General features: G+C 36.8%; 1 protein-coding gene across 1 annotated transcript in view; it reads right to left on the bottom strand.

Moving 5' to 3' along the window:
• Positions 1-1,766: 1,766 nt before the first annotated feature.
• The window catches only part of bsnb (bassoon (presynaptic cytomatrix protein) b), a 276,063-nt gene continuing 261,934 nt past the window's right edge, over positions 1,767-15,895 (bottom strand). Inside the window, 1 exon segment of the mRNA XM_062051938.1 lies at positions 1,767-4,357. The gene's annotated coding sequence lies outside the window, so the exon portion shown is untranslated.

The raw sequence follows: 15,895 nt of genomic DNA, 5'->3' as shown, positions 1-15,895 counted from the left end.
AAATGTATGTGTGATCACTATATCCTGCCTTATCAATGACCCTTATTGCTTTCTTATCCACGGTGATGAGTGGATAAAGTGTGCTTATTATTATGTAATTATTGCCCCAAGCTTCTGCACAGTAGTGCAAGTTAATTGCATTCATATCTCTGCATGACAATGTTTTAACCTTCTCTACCTACTTATTAATAACAGGTAATATTCAGCCTGGTAAACATTCTGCAATTGCGGACTACCAATCAGAACAGGTTATAAAAGAATATACCATAGCGCTGGTAATATTGTGTAGTGAACTGTAATTACCTGATGTGGGCTGCAGAGGGCAGTGGCAGGCATGCTTGCAGTATTAGACCTTGTCTCAGTAGTAGCGAAGAAGAAGCGAGATTGTTGAAAGACAATCTTCCTTCATATCGCCGCTGCCATTACAATACACTTAATTTCAATCTGCCAGAAAACATTTATTTAGGTAGAAATATCACAGAATAACAGAATAACATGATCGTATTGTAAGACGATTTTTTGTTGTTTTGTTGGTTAGACCGAATGTGAAGCGTAGCGCTATTATTGTGAAGCCGCCAACCAGACGTGTGTGATTTGTATGAGAAAAGACTTGACATATTTTGACAAAAATCTCTGATAAAAGTGACTTTGCACTTCCTCTTTACCGTCTTTGTTTCTGCTGAGCGTATATTCCTTCTGGAATATAGGGGGTTGGGGATATGGAATTGGGTGTTAAATCACCAAATGATTCCCGAGCGCGGCGCACGCTGCTGCTCACTGCTCCCCTCACCTTCCAGGGGGCACTTTACTGAAATCCAAACACGGACGTGAATCTTCTCTTTACTCCGAGCAGCAATGTGCGCTCAGCATTGAAGGTAAAATTGTCTTGTCCGGACAACGACTTGCCATGGCTTTGGGTCGGAGATTTGCATAAGGTCCCCCTGTCTTTGTGCAGTTCTTCTAGCTATTTTCGAGCTTGTGGCTCAAAAGTAACTGGACGCCATGACACATTTCACCAAACTACGGAACGGGCCGAGGGGCATAAACTTTAATTGCGCGTTGAAAAACTTATCGCCGTTAAAGGAACTTATAGTTAACACGTTATTATTGCGTTAACTTTGACAGCCCTAATTTGTGTATAAATATATATATATATATATATATATATATATATATATATATATATATATATATATATATATATATATATATATATATATATATATATTACAGTATAGTATGGGCCTGATTTACTAAGATCTAAACACCACGCACTAAACAGCGTGTGCAATTTATAAAATAGCGTGTACTATTATTTTGTGTGTAATGTACTAAGGACTGTGTGTGCAATTGAAAAATGGTGCAGACTGCCTTATTTAAATGAGGCTTTTGCGTGTACTAAACGGGGCATCACTATGGAGACACTCATTTACTGCACATCCATGTTAACATGGTCCTCTTACGGCGTTTTGCTATATTTTCAAACATGCAGGAGACATACTACTTTTTATGGGCATTTTAGAAATATTTTTTTTTACTGCAGAAGGTGCGCTCATTGGAAAGAGGCTGCACTAACTTTGGCTCAAGTTGCAAAAAATGCTTAAAGACTTTTTTTCATATAAAAATTAATATATATATATATATATATATATATATATATATATATATATATATATATATATATATATATATATATATATATATATATATATATATATATATGTAAAGAAAATAAACAGAATTAAGAGATATATTGAACAACACCAAAATACAACAATTAAATTTGTTTAATAAGTCCGTAAGCCCTCGAGCAGCTAAAAATGACAAAATGTTGCTGAATAGATGTTTTCTAATATCTTTTTTATTTCTGACCGTGCAAAATGTTGACACACACAAACACGTAGGGCGGAGGAATCTCCTCTGCCCATCGTCTGAATCACTATTTTGTGGAAATCCACTTATCGCAATTGGGTGTGGAAGCAACTAAAGGATGCTCAGTCACATTTTTTCATAGCCATAAAATATAACAAAAACACCACCAGCAAGCTTTTTTATTGTTAGTGATTTAAAGGAAAATATCTAATAAATAAATGTCTATACATGTCACAATTTGAAGTTACACTTTGTAAAACAATTCTACACGGACCGAATCAGACGCCTGCTTTGATTGGCTTTCATTTGTCTTGCCTGTACACGCGTGCTAACCGCTACCCACAGGAGAGATCTTCATATACGGAAGAATAAAAAAAATACGGATGCAAAGGCCACTGTGCAAAAGATGCCATTGTTTTTTTCTCTAAACGTATCTTGAAACTTTGAATTAGGAAGGGGGCAGGTCACAATGATACAACAGGAACATCCATCTAACCGTGACGTACAACAGTTTTAACTCCGATAAACGAGGGACGACTGTAGTCCAAATGTCCTAACAAAGAATTGGTGACTCCGTCTCTGTACTTTCTTTTATTAAGTACGACTACAAAATAATCCACCATGGCGCTAAAGAAAGTTGCTTAAGATAGAACTTTAGTTGATTAATTAGTTAATTTATAATTTCTTCGGTCAGTGGTCAACAAAATAAACAAACAGTTTTACATTCATAAATTGACAATTTTACAGAGCGAAAGGGTTTAGTCTGATAAAGAAAGTGAGAAACTTTATTGAATTCCTTGCCAAAGTAAAAGTCATGTTAATTATTCTTAAATGATGTTTTCTGCACGTACAACTGTAATTATTTTCTATTAAAAGTACTTTGTGATTGTGTGTTTAAAACAAATTAATTGCATTTTTATGGAAAAAACGGATTTGGTTTTATGTTCGATTTGCTTTTTGTCTGAACGGATGACTCACAGAAAGCGAGGTACTACCGTGTACCTTTCAAACACCTCGTACATCGTAACACCTCATCCTGCTTTGTTACATTTAGATGCAGGTTGTGTTTCGTATTTATTTTGGAAAAAAAAAAAAAAAACATACCGCCCGAATGCAGCTGAGATAGGCTCCAGCACCCCCCGGGACAAACAGTAGAAAATGGATGGATGGATAAAATGTGTTGCGGGGTTGCAAATGGTCCCTCAGGCCAGACTTTGGACACCCAAGTCTTAAAACATGCAAAAACAAAACAACTCCAGTTGTTGAATTCATACAGACTGAAAGGATCTTTTGAACTATTTGAATTGTTTCCTAAATGAGTCATTGCATAGAACGTTGGAATTGCTCATCTGCACCTCAAGAAAAGGCAGTGGGCACAGCTTGTCAATGAATCAATAATCAAACAGCAGAAAAAGGGATGACGAGTGTGTGTGTGTGTGTGTTTCTTGCACTCGGCATGCTCTTATGCATTTGCACCTAACATGCACACGTGGACGTCTGGTACGAAGGTTGTAAACCGCTCCACAAACTGTACAACAACAAGCATTTCCCCGCCACTAATGTACACGACATTGTGCTATATACCATAATCTGCATGCTATTGCTCTTTTGGAAAAAAAGTCACCAAGCAAACGATCCCGCGCCGGAGAACCGACAACGACGACGACGACGACAACAAAAAAAGCGTTAAATACAAAGTTGTACCAAAGAAAAGGACGAAGGGTAAAAATGTTATTCCACAAATGACAAATTTACATGTTGATTATGTACATACAGTAGTGTACAGCCGTGTAAAAACAAACAATGACATACGAGGTATAGAAGTAAACAAAAGTGTGAATAAGGCTTTTCCGATGAGGCAGAAAATGAAACGAAAGTAAAAAGATGAGACGTGAAGCTCCACACAGACAATAACGATATTAAACATGGCTTTGTGATGGCTGCCACGCATTCATTTGGTCCTCTCGTCTGTGTGAGACGCTCACATGCTCTCACGGGCACGCCGGCGGTCATGTCCCTCCTCACATTCAAACTGGGGGGGAAAAAAAATTCGCTTCTGAGCAGAGAAGAAAAAAAGTACACGTATGGACTTCGTTTTCCTTGTTTCCTATAGTCGTGTGCGTGCACATCCACATTTTACACGACGCATTCCCGGAGAAAGACGGAGAAGAAAGAAAGGAGAAGACATTCAAAGACAGGGTTTACGTTCCCTCGACTGGAATGTAGAGATCAGAGGACCCGAGAACTCCGGCTGTGTCTTGGAAAGAAGCGTGAACTTTGTTACCAGAAAAACCTATGAAAATCTTGAAGAATTTGCATCAAAGTGGAATCAAAAAGCCTTGTTGGAGGTTTATTCCTCAGACATGAAGGATGTCCAGTAGCAGGCGTTCTCAGGCATTTGGAAAAAAACTCAGTGGGCCTTCAACTCTTCAGGATCCTGGGAGGTTCTCCATGAAGGAGCAGAAGCCTCCTCGTTACGGTGCTCCTGAAACCAACACATAAAGAACATGAAGCATTTTCAAGGTAAATATTTGGTATATAAATCAGTGTTGGCGCTAGGAATTTTCAAAATGAAAATTTTGAAAATGACACACAGTTCGAACAGTAACACTGTTTGAACGTAGGCAAATAAAACACTGTACTTTAATCAAGTGATTATTTGACATACCACTACTGTTTGAGAATCAATGCTCTAGATCAGGGGTGTCCAAACTTTTTCCACTGAGGGCCGCACACGGAAAAATTAAAGCATGCGGGCGCCATTTTGATATTTTTAATTTTCAAACCATAACAAAATATATGGATTTTGTTTGTTTTTTACCTTTAGGGCTCCCGGGGACCATAAAGGGTCTAAGTCAGGGGTCACCAACCTTTTTGAAACCAAGGGCTACTTCTTGGGTACTGATTAATGCGAAGGGCTACCAGTTTGATACACACTTAAATAAATTGCCAGAAGTAGCCAATTTGCTCAATTTACCTTTAACTCTGTTATTATTAATAATTTATGATATTTATCTTTGTGGAAACACTGATCATCTTAATGATTTCTCACAATAAATATATATAGAAACAGATAAATATCAATATGCAACACTTTATTTTTATATTTTCTCTAAGTGCACATTTTTCAAATTGAACATTTTCAAATGATCACTTCTAAGACAGTCTTGTGAAATTACAATATCCCATTTTAACTAGCTAGCCACTAACATTTTTTAACAAATCATGAATTACTTTGCACCATGTTTGTACAAATAATAACTCATGTAAAATACAAAAGTAAACTCTCAAATTTTTAAGTCATGTCACACTTTGAACTGGACACCAAATCTGTTATCTGTTTCTTTGTCAGTTAGTGGGAAGCCTGGCATTGCACACTGTTAACTAGTGTGTTGTACTCTGGTGTGTAACTTGACACTGCAACTCTGAGTGAGTCTTGCAGATGTGCATCAGTGAGGCGTGTTCTGTGCTTGTTCTTGATGAAGTTCATGTCAGAAAAGGCTGATTCACAAAGATAAGATTTTTCCTCATTGTTTGCGGAACCTTCTTAATCTTTTGGACATATTTTCACAGCAATCTGGCCTTAAGCTTAATTATGATAAATGTAAAATATTAAGGATCGGAAATCTAAAGGGAACGTCCTTTCGAATGGAATGCAAAGTGCCTGTTTTGTGGACAGATGGACCAGTTAACATACTTGGTGTTGTTGTCCCAGAAAATCTGGAAGATCTAGGCTCAGTAAATTATGATAATCGACTAAGAATGCTGGACAAAATTATGCAATTATGGAAAGGGAAATCCCTAACCTTGTATGGTAAAATATCTATTGTCAACTCGTTAATTATTCCTCAATTTATTTATTTGTTTTTGTCATTACCAGCTCCATCACAAAACTTTTTTAAGATTTATGAGCGGAGGGTCTTCGATTTTGTCTGGAACAGCAAACCAGAAAAGATTAAAAGAAAGGTTTTGTACAAAGAGTATGAATATGGGGTCCTGAAACTTCTCAACCTTGAAGCTATGTGTCTGTCTTTAAAAGCATCAATTGTTCCAAAGATGGATTTAAATACTGAGTGGTACACAAATGTCCTGTTGGACAAAAAACATGTACTGTATCAAAAGAAATTGTATCCTTTTTTTACAAGTGATCCCCTCCCAGAGAGTCTGCTGGGAAACATGGCGAGGAAACAATCCACCCATGGTGGTGTTTTCAATTTTATGTGCCAGAAAAAAGAGGCGATATTTTGCAGCAGTTAATATGGATGAACTCTAATATTGTAATAGATGGAAAGCCTTTCTTTTGGAAAAATATGTCTCAAAGAGGAATCATTTTTGTCAATGATATTATCAATGAGAATGGTAAAATTATGAAGTATGATGAATTTAGAACTATGTATGGTGATGCTTGCTCAAGCTTTTCATTTTATCAACTAACTGGAGTAATTGGGAAAAGATGGAAACAAATAATTAATTATGGAACTACTAAATTATTAGTTTGTAAACCTCTAATAAGAAATTCTAGTTGGCAAAAAGGAACTAAAATAAATAGAAAAATATATAATTTGTATTTAATAAAGAAATCTTTGAAGGCTGCCCCATACAACACATATGGAAAATGGGAGGACTTTTTTGACTGCCCGTTGCCATGGGATGCCATATTCAAACTAATCTATAAAACCACTATCGATGTGCAAAATCGTTATTTTCAAATTAAAATTATTTATAACTTCTTACCCACAGGGAAAATGTTAAAATTATGGAATATGACAGAGTCAGATGATTGCCCATTTTGTTGTCAGGAGCCTGAATCCACCCTGCATTTGTTTTGGTATTGTCATATTGTGTCTTTGTTTTGGGTGGAAGTTGAAAAAATGTGTTTAAGGATTGGTTTGTTTATAAAGCTTGATGTGGTTTCTGTTATTTTAGGAGAGTTCATTGACAATCATGATTTAGTCAATTTAATTATAGTACTCGGTAAAATGTTTATTTTTAAGTCCAAAAACAGATATTCACTTAGTATTACTTTCTTTAAAAAATGTATTCAGTATTTTCTAACTTTAGAAAGTTACATGGTTGAAAACGATAATGATGCCAAAAAACATTAAAAAAAAAGATGAGAAGTCCTCAAAGGCTTATTTTGAAAGTATAATTATGTTTATAGATTATATGCTATCTGTTGTTGTGTTCCCTAATTTGAGTGACCTGGACATAATCTGGACTGTACATAAATGCTTATTTTGAAAATGTAATTTTGTTTATAAATTATATGCAATCTGTTGTGTTCCCTAATTTTTTTCTGTGTACATGAATGAAGGTGTGTGTTGCTGAGTCCGACTTGGACATTATCTGGACTGGGCCTGGTTTAAAAAACCCTTTAAACAAATCTAATTTCATTGACAACCTGGTCTGTTGAAGATAAGGCCCTTTTTTAAAAAATAAAATAAAATAAGATAAATAAATAAAAAACATTTTCTTGGATAAAAAAGAAAGTAAAACAATATAAAAATAATTACATAAAAAATAGTAATTAATGAAAATGTTAGTGGACCAGCAGCCTATACAATCATGTGTGCTTCAGGGACTGTGTCCCTTGCAGATGTGTTGTCTATGTTGTGGGAACCAGAATATTGGTAGCAGAAAGAAATAACCCCTTTTGTGTGAGTGGGTGTGGATGAGTGTGCATGGGGGAGTTTGTTTGGGTTGATGCACTGATTGAAAGTGTATCTTGTGTTTTTTCTATGTAGATTTTATATATATTAAGCAGAGGTTTGATGTTAAATCAGTCCTCTCTGAATCAGTAAGTAAAGAACTTGAACTGTTAGCACTTGAAATTGAATTAGCTAGAAATCACCACATTATGGTAGTGGGGTGTTATAGGCCTCCATCTGCCCCTAGTAATTCTCTATCTACTCTTGTGAAGCTTCTGTCTCAACTGAAATACAATGAAATAGTGATGGTTGGTGATCTGAACTGGGACTGGCTCACATCTGTGTCTGACTCTTTGAAAGCACAGTGTGAATCTCTAAATTTAACACAATTAATTAACTCAGCTACAAGACATAATCCTAAATGCCCTCAAAAAGCTACACTCATTGACTTAATTCTAACAAATATGCCCTTTAAATTTGTTGCATCTGGTGTTTTCCCTAATGATGTGAGTGATCATTGTGTGATTGCAGTAGTGCGAGACACAAGGATTCCTAAAAGCAAGCCTCGTCTTGTTGAAAAACATATTATGAAATTATTTGAGATGCAAGCTTTTTTACATGACTTGCATCTTTTTAATTGGGATAGAATTGCTCTTTTTGATAATGTTGAACTGGGTTGGAAATATTTTCACGAAAACTTCTTGAGTATAGTGAACAGACATGCCCCTTTTAGAAAATATAGGGTTAAAGGTCGTGACAATCAGTGGTTTACATCGGACCTGTCAGATGTATTGCATGAGCGTAATGCTGCTTGGGCCAGGGCACGCAAGTCAGGGTTAGAAGCGGATTGGTTGAATTTTAGACAATTAAGAAATCAATTTACTTCTCTCATTCGGAAAGTCAAATTAGAATTTTATTTTTCCACAACAACTGAAAACCTCAAACACCCAAAGAAGTTTTGGAAAATCATCAAATCTTTGTCCGGCTGCTGTAATTCAGTCAATCTCCCACCTAGTATACTTGTTGATGGTGTCAGAGTAAGTGACAGAAGAGAAATGGGTAGTCATTTTAATAATCATTTTATTTCCTCTGGTTTTCTCTACAATTCTGACAACTCTACTGAAGTTCCGCTAACTCCGGAAAGAACCGTTGAAAATACCCAGGTTTTTAACTTTACGCCCTTTACCACAACAGAGGTCATGAGGGCTCTAACGCAACTTAAACCTAGAAAGCCAGCTGGCTCAGATAAGTTGGAGCCGATCTTTTTAAAGTTGGCAGCTGAAATTATAGCTGAACCACTGACTCACATTTTTAACCTTACTCTAATTTCAAATGAAATCCCTTTGGATTGGAAATCTGCCCTTGTAATCCCCCTATTAAAAGGAGGTGACCCTAGTAATCTAAATAATTACAGACCGATCTCTAAACTCTCTGTTCTGGCAAAAGTGCTTGAATCCCTTATCAGTGAACAGATAAAAGACTTTTTGGACACCGACTTTATCCTGTCACCATTTCAGTCAGGTTTTCGCAGAAATCACAGTACTGTTACTGCTGCTATGAAGTTTATAAATGATGTAACTGAAGCTCTTGACAAGAAGCAGTGCTGTCTGTCCATCTTTATTGACTTTTCAAAGGCATTTGATACTGTTGATCATGTCATTTTAATCAAACGTCTTTCAGCTATTGGTTTTTCTCAGCAAGCAGTTGGATGGTTTGCAAATTACCTCACAAGTAGAACTCAGGCTGTTCAGATAGAAGGTTCCTCCTCGGACGTACTGCAAGTGAAAAAGGGTGTCCCTCAAGGTTCTCTGTTGGGTCCATTATTATTCACTATTTACATAAATAATCTTGGACAGAATATTCCGAACTCAACTTTCCATTTCTATGCTGATGATACTGTCATATACTGTACAGCACCCACTCCTGCTGAGGCCTTTAAATATCTACAACATGCATTTGACAGAGTACAAGAACAACTTTGCTATCTTCAACTGGTTTTAAATGCAGAGAAAACAAAGTGTATGTTCTTTACCACATCAAAAACTGTAAGATCAGCACTGTGTGAGAACATTTTAACAAGAAATGGGCAACAAATTATGTTAGTATGTGCTTTTAAATATTTAGGATTTTTAATTGATGACCACTTGAGTTTTAAGGAGCACATTCAGTATGTTGTAAAAAAACTGAAACTTTTACTGGGATTTTATTATAGAAACAAGTCTTGCTTTTCTTTTACTGTGAAACAGAAATTGGTGGAAACAACCTTTTTACCTGTTATTGACTATGGAGATGTGTTGTACATGAATGCTACTGCTGGTTGTCTCCACAAGCTGGATAGTGTGTACCACGGTGCACTGAGATTTATCACCAACTGCGCTCCCCTTACTCACCATTGCGTATTATACTTAACTGGACATCTTTATGTGCTCGACGCCTCAATCATTGGTATGTTTTCATCTACAAAACCATTCTGGGTATCACTCCATCTTATCTGTCTTGTCTTTTAACAAAGAAACAAGGAAGTCACAATCTTCGTTCAATGAATGTTCTGCAATTTGTCGTCCCCAAAGTAAGAACTGAACTGGGCAAGAAAGCATTTAGGTTTTCAGCAGCGAAGGCTTGGAATAACCTACAATCAAATCTTCAACTTCAAACCCTTGTTACATTGAATGAGTTTAAAGCTTCTGTGAAAGGACTGCAGTCTACCTTGTCTGTATGCACATGTGTTATGTGAGCAAATTTTAATGTCGTAAATGTGATGTTTTATGTATTTGTTTACTGTTTTTAATGTAACCTTGCTGCTGCCCTCTTGGCCAGGTCTCCCTTGGAAAAGAGATCTTTGATCTCAATGGGATTTTACCTGGTTAAATAAAGGCTAATAATAAAGATTTAATTTAAAAAAAAAAAAAAAAAAATTTTTTTTAATATATATATGTTTTTTTTTTTTTTAAATTTATTTTTTTAGAACAGGCCCCCGGGCGACTCATCTGGTCCTTACGGGCGACCTGGTGCCCGCGGGCACCGCGTTGGTGACCCCTGGTCTAAGTCATTAAAATGTTAAAAACAAGTCAAATTATTATTTTTTTTATTTATATAACGCGTACAGTAAATCTGTACAGTATATCAACTTCAGGTTGATATAAAGTTTAAAAAAACAAAAAGGTTTTATGCCTTTTCTGTCAAAGACAACTTAGTTTTTTATAATAAAACTGAAATATGCAGTATTTCCCCCACTGCCCAAAACATTCAGAAAGCAATGTTTGATGTGAAGTAATTAGAGCCTTAAAAAGATCGATAATGCAGGACACCATTGATTTTAATTCATTATTATTTTTGAGTAATTACAGTGAAAAGATAAATAAAATCCCATTAAATATATTTGGGATCCAAAAGGTGCCCCACTCAGAAAGTGATACGTTTTTATTAGTTTTTTTTTTACTTTCAACACTTAAGTTACGAGCTCAACTTCAGATATATCTGTCGATTTTACGTTTGAACTATTATTTTGTTTGTTTTATGCCCTTTTGTCAAATAAAATGTTGATGTTTTTGTATGGCAACCACACAATATATGCAATATTTCCCACATAAAACATTTTAAAGTGAAATATTTGAAATGATTGGAGCCTTGAATAGGTCAATAATTCATTATAACATTGATTTTTTTTTTTTGGAGCAATGGCAAAAAAAGAAAAAAGAAAGATAGACAAAAGAAAAAAAAAGCCTGCATGGTAGCTTTGTGTCAACATTGCAACTTTTTCTAGTTAGATTTCACCTCATTCCACTTTTTTAAATGTTTTTTTAATTTTTGCAATAGCATTTCCAGAATGTGTGGCGGGCCGGTAAACAATTAGCTGTGGGCTGCAAATGGCCCCCGGGCTGCACTTTGGACACCCCTGCTCTAGATCCTATGTGTCAAAGTCAAGGCTTGCGGGCCAGATCCGGCCCGCGAATGCGAATTAATGATCTATGGCCCCCGGGATGATATTTGGTTAGCATTAGAACCGGCCCGCAGGACGTGGTTGCCTGCTGCTGTTTTGCAGGCACCAATACTCCATCAGTGTTGACTTTTTCAAAATGGGGTCCCAGGGACCCCATCAAGTCATAAAAATGGGGTCCCACGGTAAATTTTTGGGGTCCCAATTTTTTGTAACCGTTTTGAAAATGATAAAGGTATGCATTATCCTGTTATTTCTCACATTCTATATTGTGTTTTGGAATACAAAACACAATACAAAAAGAAATACAAAAGAAAACACATTTGTATGCATATGTAAATTAATTCAGTTATAAACATTCATTCACTTTCTTCTTTCCTTCTTGGATCCAAACTTTACCGCTGCCGGTATTTTTTTCTATATTTTTATTTAATAAGTTGTAGGTGAATTTATTTCAGTATAAATCAGTATAATAGATGTACCGGAAAGTGCAATACTTTGAAGTGGACCATAATTACTAATTAATAATTTTACCCGGCAAATATAAATAAAAACAAAACACCAGCGGAAAAGAGAAAAAAAATCCAAGTCAGGGGACGCGCGGACTTCCAGAATTTCAATGCGTAAAAAGACACAAAAACGCTGTTAACGCCAACACTGTGAATGATAATAGAAGTATTTCAAAAGGTTGGGCTACTAATTCACGTGCTAACGTACGAGGTAACATAGAACCATATCACGGGCTCCTAATTAGACTACTGATATAAGCACATATTACATCATTTCCAGATGTATTATTTTCTCAAAACCATTATTAAACTACTCGTTAATTTATTGGTTATATCTGGTGACATATTTCTATCTACACTTCTGTTAATATGTAATAAGCACTTATTCTTCTGTTGTTTGATACTTTACATTAGAATTTGGGCAATACGACAAATTTGGGTATCGATCCAATACTAAGTACAAAACACAAAACCAGTGAAGTTGTGCAAATCTTAAATAAAAACAGAATACAATGATTTGCAAATCCTTTTCAACTTGTATTCAGTAGAATAGACTGCAAAGACAAGACATTTAACGTTTGAACTGGAAAACAAATATTAGCTCAGTTGGAATTTGATGCCTGCAACGTGTTTCAAAAAAGCTGGCACAAGTGGCAAAAAAGACTGAGAACGTTGAGGAATGCTCATCAAACACTTATTTGGAACATCCCACAGGTGAACAGGCTAATTGGGAACAGGTGGGTGCCATGATTGGGTATAAAAGCAGCTTCCATGAAATGCTCAGTCATTCACAAACAAGAATGGGGTGAGGGTCACCACTTTGTGAACAAATGCGTGAGCAAATTGTCCAACAGTTTAAGAACAACATTTCTCATCCAGCTATTGCAAGGAATTTAGGGATTTCACTATCTACGGTCAGTAATATCATCAAAAGGTTCAGAGAATCTGGAGAAATCACTGCACGTAACATTGAATGCCTGTGACATCTGTGATGGTATGGGGGTGTATTAGTGCTCAAGACATGGGTAACTTACACATCTGTGAAGGCGCCATTAATGCTGAAAGGTACATACAGGTTTTGGAGCAACATATGTTGCCATCCAAGCAACGTTATCATGGACGCCCCTGCTTATTTCAGCAAGACAATGCCAAGCCACGTGTTACAACAGCGTGGCTTCGTAGTAAAAGAGTGCGGGTACTAGACTGGCCTGCCTGTAGTCCAGACCTGTCTCCCATTGAAAATGTGTGGCGCATTATGAAGCCTAAAATATAAGCCCTCTTGTGTCAAATGACTTTTTTCAGAGTTTGCAAACAATAATAGAAGCGACAAAAGATTTTGTGATAATAAAAAATATCAACCTAACCACTGCAGTATCAACCATATACTGTTACTATACTTGGAATTGTCACTATCAATATTTTTAATTGATCCACTTACCTTTGTTTTCAGTCAAAAACTCTAGGTTAGCGGTAAGCATATCCTCCTACAATGTGTAGTGTAGCATGTTTAGCTATTCCTCGTCCTCCAGTGTACTTGTACAAAACATAGCTTGTTTGCCGCCATGAAGGTGAGGATTACTGACTTTGCACTGTGGAGGAACATTAGCCGCTAGCTTGCTAGCGAGAATGCTACAGTGTTGGGTATGCGTTAGCTCGCTTGTCGCTGTCAAATTTGCTGGTACAGAACTGCAAGGTGTAACATGCTAATATCACAATATGACAATAGAATAAAAGTTCTATTGTTGGCCAAATTTGCTATTGTTTGTATTGTATATATTGCCCTGGTTTGAAATGCAAATGTTGACAGCTAAACATGACCCGCAACTCAGAGTTCGCACAAGTGATTTTATTTTTTTGTTGTAATTTTCTGTTGCCACTGGGTGTCACTGTGACTAATTCAGTGACCAATTCATAGCTTCTGGTTGGTCACATTCATCGTCCGAACCAATTATGGTTAAACTCTCACCTTGTGGAGCCGGGTTATTAACGTTGACATTTGTGTGGCAAATTTTCATGCTGACCGTAAACGTTTGTCGCCATGCCCCGCCAAAATCCTGAGGCTTAGGCTAAAGTGCTTTGCAAATTGTCATCGTCAATCTGTCCAGCATCCGTGACTTTAGTTTGGGCTCATTTGGTCAGAGCCCCTAAAAGTAGCATGTCAGAATATGACCCCTGACCAAATCAGAAACACACCAACATGTGAGGAAGTTGACGCTAGCACTGGCAGTTATTGTATCTTGCTTTCTTTTCTCTACCAGTACATATCTCGGTTCTGTAGTCAGATTCCATAAGTAGATCGCTGGTATCCCCCACACAATGTTTATTAGCTCCATGCAACAACAGTGTTTTTTTTTAAATCAGTTTTGTTCTGCATTGATAAATGTTAAGAGCATCGAATTTGATTAAAAGAATGCAGGGTTGTTATATTTACTAACGGACCATATCTAATGACTGGCTCATTAACATGAACATTAGCTTGAGATGACAGTGTAGAAATATTTACATCTCGCTCTTTAAACCAAGCCAGAAACAGTGGCAGCTTTGCACATGCACATTTCATTTGCAGCCTGCAGGCACTGACATGATGAGCTCGCTAGCGAGATGTTCAACTTTTTTCACAGAGAGAGACACACACACACACACACACACACACACACACACACACACACACACACACACACACACACACACACACACACACACACACACACACACACACACACACACACACGATTTCAGGGTGAGTAAGTGAAGGAGACTGTGTACAGCGAGCAAATCAATTGGTGATTTATTTAAGTGTGACAGTAAAGAAACATTTGCATTTAAAATTCCAGTCGAAACTGTCGGAACTCGGACTACCCACTATAAATGGAACGCAACATAAAAGTCAAGACGACAAATGATTTGCAAATGCGCGAACCGCTGCAATTCCATCAGTGTGAGGTTCTCCGCTCTGCTCGCATCAGCACCAATCACTGTTCACCTCAGTCTCCGAGACTCAAAGAAAGTCTCCAATAACACCAGAAGAAGTCGCTAGATTTGTCGCTAGTAGCTGATGACCAAAAAAAGTAGTCACGAGGATTGAAAAGTCGCCAGATTTTTTGGGCAAAGTCGCTGAGTTTGCAACTCTGCTTCACAAATGGCGATAAAAAACAACAACATCTGATGCTACACTTCACTTCTATCTCTCTACCCGTACCCAACCCCAGCCAATGTGACCATTCTCCAGAGGTGGGACCAAGTCATTGCTTTGCAAGTCACAAGTAAGTCTCAAGTCTTTGCCCTCAAGTCTCGAGTCAAGTCCCGAGTCAAGACAGGCAAGTCCCGAGTCAAGTCCAAAGTCAAGACTGGAAAGTCTCAAGTCAAGTCCCAAGTCCTGCATTTTGAGTTTCGAGTCCTTTCAAGTCCTTTTAACCACAGACTAATATATTTACACAGATTGTGTATGTTTTTAAAACGCTGTATTTATTTATTAAAACAAGTGCATTTGAAATTGCAGGAAAAAAATAGTGTTGACATTGCACTTCATAATAGCACTATTAACCAGTCATTTTAAACATTTAACTCATTCCTTTACAGAATACACACATTTGAAAAAACAAGTGCAACTGTACTTATTTGCACAAAAGTGTTAACATTGTATTTCCATGGCATATTGCATTGTAACTAGTTCCACAGCAGTTTCTATCCTGTTCTTGCCTTATCTCATTGATCTCCTCTCATACTGTATGTGTGTTGATGTGTGCGTACACATGAAAAACATAACAAATACATGAACATAACAATGAACAGAGTTGTACTTTTTAGATATCAGGGCCCTATGCAATATGTACACATATTCTTAATATAGTATACATTTTAACTGACCTTTATTTGACTGTTTGTCTTTTTGTAGGTGGCTAAAATATGCGGTGCTGCTGACCGCCGTC

This window comes from Entelurus aequoreus, linkage group LG01 (genome assembly GCF_033978785.1).
Source record: "Entelurus aequoreus isolate RoL-2023_Sb linkage group LG01, RoL_Eaeq_v1.1, whole genome shotgun sequence".
Classification (NCBI taxonomy): Eukaryota; Metazoa; Chordata; class Actinopteri; order Syngnathiformes; family Syngnathidae; genus Entelurus; species Entelurus aequoreus.
This window is presented reverse-complemented; position numbering and strand designations above follow the sequence as displayed.